At 42.1% G+C, this 14,699-nt stretch overlaps 1 protein-coding gene across 2 annotated transcripts in view; it reads right to left on the bottom strand.

Annotated features, from left to right (window-relative positions):
* Window positions 1-14,699, bottom strand: part of GFRA1 (GDNF family receptor alpha 1) — a 219,260-nt gene that overhangs the window by 137,756 nt on the left and 66,805 nt on the right. The gene's annotated exons all lie outside the window — the stretch shown is intronic.

The raw sequence follows: 14,699 nt of genomic DNA, 5'->3' as shown, positions 1-14,699 counted from the left end.
CTGTCTTGTGCCTGCCCGGTGGGGCTTTGTGAGCAGCCAGGTGCCTTCATGTCACCCCTCCATCCACATGCTCCCCTGCCCAGCCGTGCATGAGCAGGACCAAAATGAGATGCAGGCAGAGCCCACTCCACTCAACTTAACGTTCTCGCTTCCCTTCCCTACCTGCTGCCCAAAGCACTGCAGCAGGGACAGAAGGAGGAGTCGCTGGAGGCTGGGGAAGCCCAGCAGTACTCTGGGCTCCAGCATCCTTGCCACTGGCCAGCAGGGGAAGCTGGGAGTGCATCAGGTGCTGCCCTAGGTGGGGGCATGCAGGACTTGACCCCATTCAAAGCACAGCAGGGGCAGCCGCCAGCAGGGCCAGATACAATTAATTGGTGGGTGCCTGCCTGTGGGCTGGATCCAATCAGCTGGCAGGCTGGAGGCAGCCCACAGGCTGTATACTGCCCACCCCTGCTGGAACTTAGTATACTGGTTGCACTTCCTCTTGGACTTGGATAACTAACAACCTAAACAGGAGGAGCATTTCAAAGTTATTTAAAACATACAAGTGAAAAGGTCTTATGAAAGAGAGGATGTGTGTGGAGGGGTATGCAGAAGATTGCAGGGGAAGGAGCAGGACTAGGTTTCTTCCTGTGACCCTTAAAGCCCTGTTCAGTGGCTGCCTTTTTCTAGAGCAGTGGCTTTTTAGACTCAAAGCACCCCTTGTTAGCCTGAAGGCATCTCTCAGAAAATGCCTGCTATACACAGAAAAATATGGAAATATAGTAGGTGTTTGCTGGAACAGCCTCCTCCTAAGCAAGATTCTGTGGGCTCATATCGTTCAGGCAGAACTGAGAAAAAAACCTAGGTTTCCCCCATCTTGTGGGGAGTGTTTTAATCACTGAACTAATGAATAAAGAGAGCTGGATCATCTCCACCACCTGCCTTGGGAGAGAGAAACAATGCCCTAGTTTGGGTGCCTCCTTGCGAGGTTTTGTTGATCCCAAGTTGCAATATCTATCTTTTCCCAAAGTTCAGGGAGCTTGAACACCTGACTATGGAGTCTGCTACAAAGACCAGGGACCGAAATTTAAGCATCACAAAGCTCAGCGTCACAGTGCCCAAGTCCTTTTGTGGATGAGGGCCATAATGCATTTTGCAAAGTACAATTTCCATATACCATTGGCAAAAAGATTTAAACACATTCTTTCTCACAAAAAAGGTAAAGCTAAACCCTAGTGAACTTGTTCCTTCAAATTTTTATGTTGTTCCCATCACTGTAGGGCTCAGACAAGCCCTGATTAAACAGGGAGGCCTTGGATTGAGTCCAGCAGTTCAAAAAACACAAGCTTGGTTAAAAAATACGTAGCTTTGTAGGAGAAGCTACTCTTACTGCCAAGTAGATCTTAAACTAAAATAAAGACAGAATTATACGTTACTTGTTCCAAAGAGAAGTAAAGACCTCATTTTTCAAGTGCAAACTGTGTGCAACTTTAATAATATGAATTCTGTCAAGTGGTCCATAGAATAAATTTGCACACAGTTCAACATAACATGTGCACATTAAATAGTATTTGGCATTAAAAGACCCAACACTGAATGGGAATCGAAAATAAATGCCCACATTCTCCCCAGAAGACTGTTCACCCCAAGGCCTTAGGCATTAATTTAACTGAATGAGGAAGCCACTAGGGCAGCTGTCAGTAGCTTATTTGATTTGTGAATAAACAATGGCTTCATTTTAAATGCTATTCACTCCTACTCCATGCTAATATAAAAATCAAAAACACAAAAGAAACTAATTATTTGAAAAACACACAGTTTCATAAAAAGGTTTCATAATTCAAAGTTCTTAGCTTCAACACTGTGGGAAAATCAAATAATAAGAACTTCTGTTGCATTATTAATTTTTAACTGCTACTAATGGTAAAAAGCCCTGAGGTTATATCTTATAGTTAATTGATATTGTGCATTCGGCTGTATATTAATGAGAAGTTAGGGTATCATAGGTCATTCCAATAAAATCTTTGGGCTTGTCAGCTTGAATTATGTATCTTTACATCTGTAAAAAACAGTGACAATATGATAATTGCAGTAGTTGATACATGTTGTTGTAACTTGTTAGTACAATCAGGTACATCTTGTCCAAAGTGCAGATGCCAATCTAGTCTGGCACAAATAATCCATCAAATAGTTTATTAATCATGAACAGATTCTACTCAAAGGCAGCATTTAGCTGCACAATGAATCTTCGCATTGGAGCGCACCTAATTGCTCCCTGATGCTATATAGCCTTAATGTCATTACAAGGCCACCATCTCACTGACACTAAGCAATGGGAAAACAGGGCCTTGATTCTTACCAAAACTATGTACAAGTGTACACACGTGTGTTAAATTCTGCACGTACACAAGGTTTTCCAGGATTAGTGCCCGATTTTGAAATCTAATAGCATACGAAAAGAAACCCAAAAGAAACATTAGGTTTCAGATAATATAGCTTCACATACTTGGTTCATTTATATTCTCAAAAATGTGACCATTTACAGGATTTAAGGGACATATACCATGGTAGTAATCTAATAAAACATACACGCTGAGTAACCTTAGTTTCCATTTAATTTAAATGTTTAAATGGCAGTGGAACACAGGTTTCCCAATTTGCACTTTCTTCACATTTCTCATTTGGGCTCACTACTCAATGGTCAGACAGTTGTTCCAAATGTAACAGAAATGTGGGCAACCAAAAAATGTCAAAATATGCAAATGAAAAGGAATGATTTCAAAAAGTCAAATTTACTCTGCTCATGAATGCAGATGAAGTGCACAAATTAAAGATGCCCTTGTACAACTGGAACTTAAACAGGGGATAAACCAAGATGAAACTGTCCTTGCACTTAACAGTGACAATCTATGGGTAAACTGTTCTTGAATGGTTTATCCAGTATCTTAAACACAACCAGGCTTATTTCAACATGTTGCCTGTAAATTACTGCCTATTTTAACCCGAGCAAACATATTTATTCTGAATAGTAAGGGGAAAGAACAAGCCAACGGTGTGGGTCACATTCTGATCTCAGTTGAATATATAAATAATGATTCCAGTGTCATTAATGAAGCTGCTCTGGATTTACACTATTGTAATAAGATCTATCTATCTATCTATCTATCTATCTATCTATCTATCTATCTATCTATCGCTATAAATATTATAACAGTGCCTCATATTTCATTTGCTCTAAGTTTCTTTTACTGACTTCCGAGGATGTTTTGGGTTTGTTTTTTAATCGAATACAGATCCACATGGCATTCAGTCATGTTAACAAGGTTTTCCTTACTATGAGGATGAAAAGTGTGCTTCATCTCAAGTCATTACCCATAGATTATCATGTGGCATCAAGAGTAAAGTAGGTATAGTAAGCAGTTTCCGGGGTATCCAGCTAATAGGAGGCAGATTCAGAGAACTCCAGGGGTACATTTTGTTAAAGTGGCCTTTTATCATCCTAGCATATGAAAAAACCTGTTGCATCCAGCTATCTTCTTCCTTACTGGAGGTGACATGCTATTTTCAGTCACCCCTTCCCGTTCCATCCAGACATACAGATTTGGAGCACAATTAAGATCCTGACTAAACAGTTGTTTCCTCTTTCTGTTCTGATTTCCTGCTCCTTCTTCCGGCACGCTCTCAAGACATTTGTCATGTACCCCAGGGGATAAATATGCCCAGTTTGAGAAACTCTCCAACTTTTAATTTTCATAACCTAAGTCAAGGTACCCCCATCTTCTAAACGTTGTTCTCCTGATATCATTATAGTGTGAAATCGACAGCAATACCACTCCCCTGCCCTCCACCCAAAACATAATTAAGCAGGTAAACTCTTCAGCAAATACAGTAGATGGCTTGTACCTTCAGAAAACAAAAGCTAGGTATTAGAGAAGCAGGAAGGCTGCATGTCAGGATCTCAATAAAGCTGGTCTAATTTTCAGTGCCAGTAAAGCAATAAACTGTAGATACTGCTTCTCAAGTTGGATTGCTCTTCCCATTCTCTTACAGCCTTTAAAAACTGCATGTTTTTCTTAGCCAAAGGAAGATTGTTCAGAAGAAGGAAAAAGCCAAGAAACTGGGATAAATAGATATCCTTGCAAAAGGGACAGGAGGAGCGGCACATATGCTTCCACATGCACTTAGGCCCAACAACAAGCCTTTTCATTAATTATCTTCTTAATGGTAACGATACTGCAAAATTTCATTCAAAATCTAACCACTCACAGAGCACATTTTATCCTGCTCCCTCAAGAACTCTAAAGCGATCTTCCTAATGTTTATATTTGAATCTTCCTAGGCTTACTTGTAAAAAAAGCTGATAATTAAGAATGCTGCTTTGATGGTCAGAAGCTGCACAATATTTCCATGTGCATGGTAACAGGATGAATCGCTGCCTGCACTAATCCTGTAAGAGTGTTAAAGGTCCCAAATGAGGGTTACTGGGAATGTTAAACCAGCTTGGTATTATTCTATTTCCAACTAATCCTAAAAAAATGAATGTTAATTTATCATTTAACAAAGGTAAATTATATGTTTATTTCTTATTTTGCCACATTAGAAAAGATGTACAAATAATACCAATTTTTGTTAAAGTAAAGGAGTCGTCTTTAAGCATTTGATCACACTGAGATTCTATTCCAAAATATCTGTGGGGGAAAACATACCCAGAGGCATAACAATTACAAGACCCAGTGGTAATTCTAATTAACCTTATGATCCAGATTAAAATATTTTGGCTTTTGTTTTTATACAAAAATTGTAATAACATCTGTTTTTATCTCCTCTGCTATTAGTTTTCAAACTGACATCAGATGCCAAGTCTGATTCAGAAAACAGATTTGAGATGCTTGGTTTCCCTTTTCTTGCTTATTAAAGTAATAACTTACAGAATAAAACTTGTTCCCTTATTAAACACTTTACAGTAATTAAATCAGAGCATTTAGCTGACATGAAAAAAAATACAACAAACCCCCACATTTTGAATGATTTATTAATATTAGCAGACTCTAATCCTTAAGTACACACTTGGCATTTTACCCGGTGTCATGTATTATCTGCAGCATGTACTATGGAAACCAACTTTTATAGATGGCTTGCTGTCAGCTGGTAATACTGGAAGCCTGTTGTAACCTGGCGTGGTTCAAAGAGCAGCTGACAATGAAAAAGATGCACAAATAGAAAGTTCTTTCGCAGAACAACTCTGTTCATCAGTCCCACTAATGGCTTTACTATCTTTCATTTGTCCAATTTGACTGCCTCATCTGGTCAAAATTATGATGCGCAGTTCCTCTAACTGATACCGAATGCAAGCAATACATAATCAAGATTTTTTCAAACTGAAATGTTGGACCAATGTTTCCATTTTGCATAGCAGTCCACTTAACAGGACTCAACATCTGCAAAGTTTCTTCACAGACATACCCTGATAATACAACTTTCCTTCTTACTAAGAATAGGAACTAATGGTTGTTTGCCAAACTTCAAAGTGTTCTAACTATCAGCAGATTCTGACTTTAAGAATGACAATCACTGCCAAAAAGGGGATGAGTTTATTTACATTATTTCCTTGATGTCATTTAGATATTGGACCAGACCCCACACAATACTCTTTTCCCTGATCTGCCTAGCCAGGCTCATTCAGGGCCAAATTTGCAATGGATAGGAGCAGATACAGCTCCATTCCCACAAATGAGTTGCAATTCATTTCTCCCAGTAAAAATAAATGTCAGTGGGTCAAATTCATTGTTTTATTTTCCATTTTTTGCATTGCCCTTTTCGTAGTTTTTGAGTGTCTTAACTGATAGAAGTAGAATTGCTCAAACTATTCTGTCCACACTATGGCTCTTTACAAGCTAACAGCACTAATAAATTAAGCACCATATTCTCCTCCATGTCTCTGCCTCCAGGAAGTTCTGCCTTTGCACAATGCCTCAACCTTATGCAAACTGTGCCACAAAAGTTCTAGCTCCACAGTGTTAGAAAGGCCATCCATCCCTCCTCTATATGCCATGCAGCTCCAGGAGCAGCTGTTGAAAGGCAGCCTCTGGAAGAATGACTGCTGGACTGAGGTGGGCCCATTTGACATAGTGGAGGACAGAAGTACAAGAGGAGACAAACCTTACATATGAATATTTGTCCCCTTGAGGGAAAAACAAAAAACAAACCCTCTTCCAACTCCTCCATAGAAGAATGTGAAGGAAATCTGGAAGTTGAAATGACAAAAATGAAGACTGAAATTGGTAGATTTTACATGATATCGTTCTTATGTAATTCCCAGAATAATGAGGAGGGGGGGGACAGACGGGTTAAGTACTAGTACTGAATTGCAAGCTCATCTTTACTATACTTCAGGTCGCTCCCTGAAGCTTTGGTTCCTATACCGCCACTTTTTAGTTTTATATCTGGGTGTTTTACTTCCTCACTTTGCAATTACTAGTACTGTAGCCTAAGATTTCATCCATGACTTACTGCTTCGTTTTTCCAGGCCATTTATCCTTCTTAATGTTTTTTATCACTCTGATTTCAGTGTTATTGGAACACTTAATTGATGCCAGGTTTGTGCCTTTTCTAAACAGTAAATGAATGTGCTAACTGTTATGGGTCCAGCTAATGTCAGAGGGATTCTGGACCAGTTAGATCATGGGTCTGATCTAGAATGGAAACCTCTACACTGCGACTATTTGAAACATGTCTACTCTCAAATTTTGTAAACTTCTACAGAGACTTCCAGGGAGGTGCACATATTTAAAAATGAGCTACATAGCAGCATGCTTTGAGGGTCTTATCAAACAGTTATGCCTCCCAGACTTTTTGTTCTTCTTCTCTTCTCATACTATCACCACCCTTGAATTTTAAATGTGGGGTCACTCTTTTACACTTTCGGACTGCCAAAAACATTTTTTTAAACAAAGAAAGTCATCCGGAAGTATTTATCTTATCATAAAATCCTAGCAGATACAAAGAACAGGCAGCTTTTTATGGGCTAGGTCTAGGTAGAACCTACGTAATGTTTTTTCTGGATTTGACCTTTACTAACAAAACTACTTTAAAGTCACACAGCCTTGTCTCTACTAGGATTTTACAGTGAAATAGCTAACATTTATCCCACCATAAAAACATACCTTTTCTGACAATGATGATTTAGTTATAGGTCAAGTTCCCCAAGCTGGCATCTTCAGAGTACAAGAAATTTGTAACCAGATATTTTAGGAATAAACTAGTATTTTTCTCTTTGGGTTGCCTTGATTCTTCCCTCACAGTTGAGGTGGAGTTCCCAAAATTATTCTTGCCTCCAGTATGTTGAAAAAAAGTGTTTTTCTGTCTCTTCCCTGGCCACAAGCATGGAGAAAATACTTATTAAGTTATTTTAAGGACTGGACAGGTGACTCAAGTAATTCTTTATTTTAGGAAGTGTGAGTCAGTGCATCACTTGTCACTCCCAACATAGAAGCTACAAAATAACTGGAAAAAAACCAAAACACTGGTGGCAGGGCTGTGCGAACCTTCATTTGCCAATTTGATTTGGAGGAGATTCAGCCCGATTCAGCGGCCGAATCTCAGAATCCGAATCAAATTGGGAGACCCATTAAAAGATATGAATTGAATCCGAAGCCTCTAAATCAATTTGGAAAAGATTGGGAGAGATTCGTTAATTCGGATCTACCGGGGAGAACCAGGCACAGACGGGTGACTGCAGGTTCTCCCGCAGCTCCTCCAGCTGTGCCTGCCTCTCCCTGGGCGGGGGAAGCTGTGGGAGAAGCCCCCATGCCTGCCCTGCCCAGCTCCACGGCACTTTAAAAACCAAAAAAACCCCCCAAATCCCCCACTCACTGGCTGTAGCAGGGGCTGTGGGGGCTTTGGGGCCTCCTGGCAGAGCTCCCCCCGTGCAGTCCCCACTCCCTGATCGCTCGTTCACCCGTGAATAAAAAACACCCCAAAAAAATGCACTCGCAGGCAGTAGCAGCAGCAGTGGGGGCTCTGGGGTCATGTGGCAGAGCCCCCACTCCCCAATCTCCCCCCCTCAGCCCCTGCCTGATGCTCCGCCTACCCCCAGCCCCAGCAACTAAAAAAAAGGCCCGCACTCACTGGCTGCAGGAGCAGCAATTGAGGCATCTGGGCACTCGTGGCAGAGACCCTCTGCGCAGCACAGGGCAATGCGGGGCAGCAAGGATCATGACAGCTGCCCCATGGCACGGGTGCAGTGCTGCTTGACATGGTACTGTGCACTGTCTGGGAGCTGGGGCTGCGGGGTGCCAGGCTCTGACCAACACGTAGAGCTGCTCCAGCTCCCAGACAGCGTGCAGCACCCTGCTGAGAAGCGTTGCACCTGCACCATGGGGCAGCTACCACTCGGGTGCCACGCAAAGGGGGGGCGATTCCCACTGTTCCCTGCTGCTCCGCGGGAGGGCTCTGCCACAAGCCCTCAGAGGCCTTGATCACTACTCCTGCAGCCAGTGAATGTGGGGCTTTTTTTTTTTTTTTTAAGTGCCAGAAGGCCTGGGTGGGTGGGGGATGGAGGGCCAGGCAGGGCAGTCATGGGAACTTCTCCTGTGACTCCCCCAACCCCGGCAAAGGCAGGCACAGCTGAAGGAGCCGCAAGAGAACCTGCAGCTGCCCGGCTGTGCCTGCCTCTCCCTGGCAGATCCGGATCTCCGAATCAGTGCCAAATCTCTGATTCTGATTCAGCTGAATCAAATGGGGACAGTGATTCGAATCATCAAATCAAATCACTGTCCTCCATATCAGCCGAATCCGAATTCAATACTTCCCTATTCACACAGGCCTATTAGATGGTTAAACCTAGATGGGCAGAAAATGCAAAAAGTTAAACTATGTTCTAATGCATACATCCAATTCACTTTGTACATATTCCTACTTTGTCTGGGGAAAGACAAATCTTAGGATCACAGGGCTAGAAGGGACCTCATGAGGTCATCCAGTCCAGTCCCCCTACTCAAGGCAAGATCATTGCTGCCTAAACCTTCTCAGCCAAGTTCTTGCCCAACCTGCTTTTGAAAAGTTCCAGGGATGGAGATTCCACAACTTCCCTACGTAGTCTGTTCAAGTGCTTGACTATCCTCATAGTCAAACATGTCTTCCTAATCTCCAGCCTATATTCCACCTGCTGCAGTTTTGAGTCCAGTGCTCTTAGTCCTATCCATTACAGCCACAGAAAAAAAGCCCATTTCCATCCTATAATTGCCCTGCAGGTATTTGAAGACTCATGGTGTTTGGGAGAGGTCCCAGAAGCCTGGCAAAGGGCCAATGTGGTGCCAAGCTTTAAGAAGGGGAGGAGGGAGGATCTGAGAAACTATAGGCCTATCAGTTTGACCTTAATACCAGGTAAAATTTTGGAAAAAATTATCCAGAAGGGCATTTGTGAGAGATGAGCAGAAGGCACAATGCTGAAGGACAATAGTTTCATTCTTGGCAGGTCATGTCTGACCAATCTCATCTCCTTCTATGATCAAGCACTGAACAGCTTAGATGTGGGAGACGTGGTTCATGTCATATACCTGGATTTTAAAAAGGCCTTTGATATGGTCTCCCAGGATGCTCTTATAAGAAAACTGGGGGATTGTGGGCTGGCTTCCAAAACTGGTGGGTTGGGAACTGGCTAATGAAGAGGTTGAACTCAGAGAGTGTTAGTGGATGAGTCTATATCATCTTGGCAGGAGGTGGCCAGTAGTGTCCTGCAGGGTTCGGTTCTTGGCCCCATGCTGTCCAACATCTTTATCAACGATTTAGATCAGGATGTGGAAAGCGTGCTGGCCAAGTTTGCGGACGATACTAAGTTATGGGGAAAAGCAGACATGCTAGGGGATAGGATGCGGATCCAAGTGGACCTGGACAAGCTGGAAAGGTGGGTGGAGTGGAACTAGATGCAGTTCAATAAGAATAAATGTAGAGTGCTTCATCTGGGAAAAAGTAGCCAATGACAATATAACTTAGAAGGACATGTCCTGGCCAGCACAATGGCAGAAAGGGACCTTGTGGTTATGTTTGATCACAGGATGAACATGAGCTGCCAGTACGATGCTGTAGTCAACAGAGCTAATAGCATACTGGGATGTGTTAGCCGATGCATTGCGAGCAGGGCTAAGGAAGTGATATTTCCTCTCTAATTGGCATTGGAGAGTCCCCAGCTGTAGTACCATGTCCAGTTCTGGGTGCTGCACATCAAAACAGATGTGGAGAATCTTGAAGGGGTCCAGAAAAGGGTACAAGAATGATTAAAGGCCTGGAGGACAAACCTTATAAGAAAAGAATAAGGGATCTGGGACTGTTCAGCTTGGGGAAGAGAAGACTGAGGGGTGACTTGGTGCTGTCTATCAGTATGTAAGGGGTAAACATCAGGAGCTGGGAGAAACACTGTTCATTAGGGCACCCCAGGGGAGGACAAGGAACAATGGCCATATACTGTTAGAGGATGGTTTCAGGTTAGATATCAGAAAGAACTTTATGGTAAGGGTGACCAGAATCTGGAATAGACTTCCTGAAGAGGTGGTGCAGTCTCTGATCTTGAAAGTCTTCAAGAAGAGCTTGGACACACACCTTGCTGGGATCATTTGATCTCAGCAGTATTCCCGCCCAGAGCGGGGGTTGGACTCAATGATCTTTCGAGGTCCCTTCCAGCCCTTAGTTTCTGTGATTCTATGACATCATGCTTCCCAGGCCTTCTGCTGCTGTCTGCTGAGCTGGACTCCTTCCAGTTTGTCCCCATTTTTCTTCGAGCATTGGGCCCAAAACTAGAAAGAGCACTCCAGATGAGGACTCGTGAGTGCCAAATAGAGTAGAAGAATCACTTCCCTTGATTTGCAAGTGAAACCTCACAGGTGTTGGCTGGTTTTTGTTGTGGGTTTTTTGGGGGGGGGTGGGGGGAGGGGAGGTTCTTACAAAAAGAGCACACTGTTGGCTCATATTTAGTTTATGGTCTACTGTAACCCCCAGGTCCTTCTCTGCAGTAATGAAGCCTAGCCAGTCATTCCTCAGTCCAAACTGGTGCATGTAATTATTCCATTCCAAGCACAGGACTTTGTGCTTGTTCTTGTTTAATTTTATTTTGTTGACTGCAGACCATTTCTCCAGTCTATCCTAGTCACTCTGGATCTGAGCCCTACTCTTACTATATTATATTTTAGTTAAGCATTTAACTTATAAGGGGATATGTACATCTGAATTAAAATAGAGGTAGAAGCGTTTTTATTTCTTTTTAACTGTGCAATCTTGCTTTGGAACCAAAGGCCTCTTTAAATTCAGACACTTTTCCAGAAAAAAGTAAAATACCCAATTACTACCAGGCAAGGGCTATCTAATTTCCTGCATCTTCCAAATAGCCTTTTCAAGGCATTTTTCTGCTTAATATCCTATAATTTTTTTTGTTAGAAACATTCTTCATTGTCTGTGATAGCAACACTGCTGAAAATCAATAGTCTGACTACTTTTGTGTCTGCAGTATGTTATATATCATAATCCTGTTTTATAAGACTAAAATGAACTAAAGCAGATTTAATTTTAAGTTTCAGAAGTCAGAATAATAATTTTTAATTTAAGAAAGTATCTGTCACCGTGAATAGGCAAACAAATGGATTAGATTTTTCAGGTCTATTCCTTGGGCCATAAGTGTTAATCTTTCAGTAGAACACCAGCTTAATATACCACTATAGATTATCAGAAGTGACTACTCATTGCTTTGAATTATTCATTTGGAAGGTTATACACCAGTGATAATATAAATTATATCTGAAAATATTCATATAATATTTTAATAAGCTTTTAAAAATGATTTCTCACCCAGTGTTTAAACTAAAAATAATATCTAGGGTCTTGAAGAGAATTATGAGTTTATTTTACATGTTCAGAAATCTTGCCATAAGGGAACTTTGACTTAGGAAAACCTAATGCTCTAAAGAAAAAATTGTAATGTATGCATCTGGGCGCATGCACACACACACGCACACACCCCATTTCCATCATGAGCTCTGTTAAAAACACCACTTGGTATGTAAAGATATTAGGCTTTACAGGAAACAGTAGCGCGTTACACTTCAACCCAGCTCTGCAGCATCTGTAAAGATTGGGCACTTCAGCAAGGCTTTTGGCGCTTTTAGCTAATAGCTGATTCAATCAGCAATTAGATAAAAGTGACAAAAAAGCCCCACTGAAGTGCCTAGTCTTTACAAACATCAGGTGAGCGGGGCTGAAATAATGGCTTGCCTCTTCTAAGCATGTATGGAGCTTGGCGAGGGAATGCGCTGAGTTTCAAGTGCCATTTTCTTTTCTTTTTTTTAAGTGTGCAAGCATCCATAGTGACTATTTACAACATTAGAAAATGCATGGATTTGCATTCCAAAGGAAGCATTATTAGCAAATATACTAAACTAATTCCCAAGATGAACAAATATATGTGATACGTCCTCTTTTAGGAATTTAAGTTTGGCCCTTCTGGCTTTCAGAGAGACCAGACTGTGGTCTAGTTATTAAAACAAAGAATTTATTGACAGAGTAAACACGTGCTGTAAATAACTAATATTTCAGGCACACAACATTTTTTTTTTTTAATCGCACTGGCCTGCAGTAAACAACTTATTCTGAAGAAACATTTCAAGAGCTCATTTTAAGACTCTGGAAGCTTGACTACAATGTTCAAAAAGGACTGCTGATTTTGGATGCCTCAGTTATAAAGGATATTAACCAGAGACACTGAAAGGAACCTGACTGTCAGAAAATGCTGAATATTCACAATTTGAAATTCAGGTCCCTTTACAGTCTTTCAAATCCAGCAACTAAAACTGAGGCTCCCAAAGTCCCATGTCCCTTCGAGAATCTTGGCCTTTGATCCTCATGGGTACATCCCCATGTTGCTTGATTTGAGGTTAGACTGTAACCTTTGATAACAGTATAAGGTTGATATATTAACAATAAAATGGCTATGTATTGATATGCTCATTTGGGAAGTTCTTCATTTGTCTGCTGGTAGATTCCTATTCATCCCAAGGCAATAGAGTTATAGATCATAGTTTGAGACTGAAAGGATTTGAGATGTATGTCTGGAACTACTAAATCTACAGGGAACAGAGGAAATTTCTTAGAAACTAAGACCCAGAATAGACATACTGGCTGGATCCAGATGTGCAGGCACCTGTGTTTCCCCCAGGGACAAACAGCAGCAGCACAATATATGCCGCTGCTACTTGTCCCCAGGGAACACCTGTGCAAGCATGCTCTGGCGTGCAACAAGTTGCCCTGGGTGCAGTAGGGGAGGCTGGGGCCAGCACCTGGGCTGCCCTCAGCAGCTTTACCTGGGGTCCTGGGGCACTTCCAGGGCTCCAGCATTGGTGATCTGGCAGCAGGGAGCCTGGCTGGCAGCTGGACCATGTTTCTGGCTGGCCAGGCCTGTTTCAGGTGGTGCATGCTACCTCCATGTGCGCCACCCAGCTTTTTTCCGTTGGGGTTTTTTTGACACTGGGATCTCCTGGTGTCAAACCCGCCCTCTCTGCGCTGCAATTAGCAGTCCGGAAATTGCCTGCATGCGCAGTGCTGCAAATGGGGCTGTGGCGCTGCATACTGCACATGCAAATCAGAAACTGGTGATGGAAATGCATGTCATAGCAGAAAAGCCTGATATCTTAAAAATACTGTTGATGCCACATTATTTTTAAATGTGTTGTACCTTTTCTTTTTCTTCCAGCTAATTCAGTGTGCTATTCCAACCAAATGAACTCCATTTCCCCCCACAAAGTCTGTATCAGGCTTAGATCCTTACATTCAACTAATTTCTTTAATTTTTTTTTGGTGAGAATATCAACACTGGCCTTTTTGGGAGAGGGGAGAAGCAGTCAAATTCTTTGCTCTCATCCCATTGGGTCTCCTTCTGATACGCCTGACATGGGGATCACCGAGGCTCCCTTAAGCTGCTCTTCTCCCTATAGTTTTATGGCTCAGCACTCCACCTTATTCTCCTATCGTCCTGTAACACCCCCACCACACAATTTCTCCCACTTCTCTGTCTGCTTCCACACTCAGTGGTCTCACCTGCCTTCAAGGCTTCCAACACTATTTCTAGGCTGATAAATCCTCAATCAACATCTGTAACTTTTACCAGCTCTCCACACAATCTCACTTCTCTGCCTGCTCTTCTGACATGCCATTCTGATGTCAGACTCAATCTGACGAAACTCAGCTTCTTATCTTACCTCCATTTCCCCTTGCCATCACAGCTGACAATACCACTATCTTTCCCCGTTCTCTTGATTTCAAATTTCACATCCTATTTAACTCTTTTCCCCATCACCTTGAAGATTCAAGCTGTCTGCAAATCCATTCAGCTCTTCTCTAAACACATCTCTTAAGATCTACCCCATCCTTTCCACTTGTACTAAAATCTTTCTTCAAGGCTTGGTGATTTCTTGCATTAGCTACAATTCCTACTTTCAAGTCATCTTGACCTCCTCAAACGCATCCAACAATATAGCTGCCAAAATAATTATCCTCGTATGCAGCTCTGACCATGTTACATGCTCCCTTTAACATCTTCTATCAAGGTCAAGCTCTTGATTCCTGCCTTCAAGGTGCTATGCAACTTGGTTCCTGGCAAACATTTTTCTCTTTTTTTCCACTTCCCCAAGGTTGCTGATTTACCACTGTTTACCATTTTCTTTTACCCTTCTTCTCCT

The sequence above is a fragment of the Alligator mississippiensis genome, chromosome 6 (assembly GCF_030867095.1).
Source record: "Alligator mississippiensis isolate rAllMis1 chromosome 6, rAllMis1, whole genome shotgun sequence".
Classification (NCBI taxonomy): Eukaryota; Metazoa; Chordata; order Crocodylia; family Alligatoridae; genus Alligator; species Alligator mississippiensis.
The sequence above is the reverse complement of the archived record's forward strand: the minus strand, read 5'-3'. Positions and strand labels throughout refer to the sequence as shown.